Source organism: Palaemon carinicauda, chromosome 35 (genome assembly GCF_036898095.1).
Source record: "Palaemon carinicauda isolate YSFRI2023 chromosome 35, ASM3689809v2, whole genome shotgun sequence".
Lineage (NCBI taxonomy): Eukaryota > Metazoa > Arthropoda > Malacostraca > Decapoda > Palaemonidae > Palaemon > Palaemon carinicauda.
This window is the reverse complement of record NC_090759.1, coordinates 71663370-71665708: the sequence shown is the minus strand read 5'-3', so window position 1 is coordinate 71665708 and position 2339 is coordinate 71663370.

Genomic DNA, 2339 nt, shown 5'->3' with positions numbered 1-2339 from the left:
TTGTGAGAACTGTTGTTGTTTTTGCTGTTAATCAGACACTAGAGTTCAATGACCGTCTCACTTATTAGATAAAACATTCTCAAATTTAGTAAGAACTGTTGTTCTTTTTGCCGCTAATCAACCACTAGGGTTCAATGGCCACCTTGCTTAGATAAAATATTAAGGAATTTAGTGAGACTGTTGTTGTTGTTTTTGCTGGTAATCAACCACTAGGGTTCAATGGCTACCTTCCTCATTTGATAACATATTCAGTTATTAGTGAGACAGTTGTTTTGCTGGTAATCAGCCACTACGGTTTAATGCCCTCCTTCCTTACTTATTAGATAAAATATACAGAAATTTAGTGAGAACTGTTATTCTTGTTTTTGCTGGCAATCAGACACTAGGGTCCAATGCCAGCCTTCCTTACATATTAGATAAGATATTCAGGAATTCAGTAAGAATTTTTTTTATGCTAATCAGCCACAAGGGTTCAATTCCTGTCCTCCTTACTTATTAGATAAAAAGATTCAGGAATTTAAGAATTTTTCTAATGCTAATCAGCCACAAGGGTTCAATTCCTGTCTTCCTTAATTATTAGATAAAAGATTCAGGAATTTACGAGTTGGATGCATTTAAAAAGACCGTACATTCTGCCTTTTTCTTCCTTTGGTATTATAAAAGTTAAAAGCTTTCTTGATCATAATATAAATGTGTCCCAGTTTTAAGTTATTTTTTCTTTTTTTCTTTATTCTAGGGATGAAAGGATATATGTAATTTAATATTTCAAACATATCAGTACTAAAATATCGACAAACTATTGCTGCAAATGAAATCTATTTTCCTTTTTACCGACTGAAATAGACATATTGATGTTTAACTTCCAAGATTGGGTTTTCTAGAGAGGCTAATATATTAGTAAACTGCTTCGAGACAATTAAAATGGAAAATAAATATCATATAATAATAATAATAATAATAATAATAATAATAATAATAATAATAATAAATTACAACAACAACCGCAACAACAACAACAACAATAATAATAACAATAATAATAATAATAATTATAATAATAATAACAACAATAATAAGAATAAGAAGAAGAAGAAGAAGAAGAAGAAGAAGAAGAAGAAGAAGAAGAAGAAGAAGAAGAAGAAGAAATTACAACAACAATAATAATAATAATAATAATAACAATAATAATAATAATAATAATAATAATAATAATAATAATAATAATAATAACAATAATAATGGAAATAAAGCCGTTTTGAAATACTCAACGATACATTTCAACATAAATATGGTGTTACTTGTTTTTATATCAACAAAGTGAAGCTATGTACAAGTTTCTCAATGAACTCCAGATTCAAATATTCCAATATAAGCTATTTTCAATTTGTTTATGAAACAAATAACTTAAGGACTTCTTGACTTTCCACAGCACTTCCATGATTTTTTTTTTTTTTTGGGGGGGGAGGGAATTTTTGTCGGGGATCCCCTAATAATGGGAAGCGAATTAATCAGTTTTAGCTTATCTTTATCAAAAACTAACTAAATTTACCAAGATACTTATTAATAAGGGACAGCTGAGATGGCTGGGACATTTAATGAGAATGGATGGAAATAGAATTGCAAGGAAGAGATGGGACTGGACGCCTGGTGGGAGGAGATCAAGAGGTAGACCACGTAAACGCTGGAGGGATGGAATTGAAGAGATTTTGACAAAGAATAACATGCCAACAATTAAACAGCTGAAAAGAGAGGGAATTTTTAAAAACAGAATTGAGTGGAGAAGACAACTGATTCCACTGACAGGCTGAAAGCCTACCTGGGAGTGGAAGTGAAGTGAAGTGAAGTGACTTATTAATAAATATTTTCCTGAATATTCATATACATATGCTATGATATATTTTCCCGAAGTATTCAGCCATAAACGAAGTTGAATGCGTCAGGTGTTAACCCCCAAAGAAGTAACGTACGTGTGTTAACCCTAAAAAAAGTTTGTTATATACATAACCTCCTTAGTTATTATTATTATTATTATTATTATTATTATTATTATTATTATTATTATTATTATCATTATCATTATTATCCAAGCTACAACCCTAGTTGGAAAAGCAAGATGCTATAAGCCCAGAGGCTTCAACAGGGAAAAATAGCCTAGTGAGGAAAGGAAATAAGGAAATAAATAAATGAAGAGAACAAATTAACAATAAATCATTCTAAATAAGTAACAACGTAAAAACAGACATGTCATATATAAACTATTAACAACATCAAAAACAAATATGTCATAAACAAACTATAAAAAGACTCATGTCCGCCTGGTCAACAAAAAAGCATTTGCT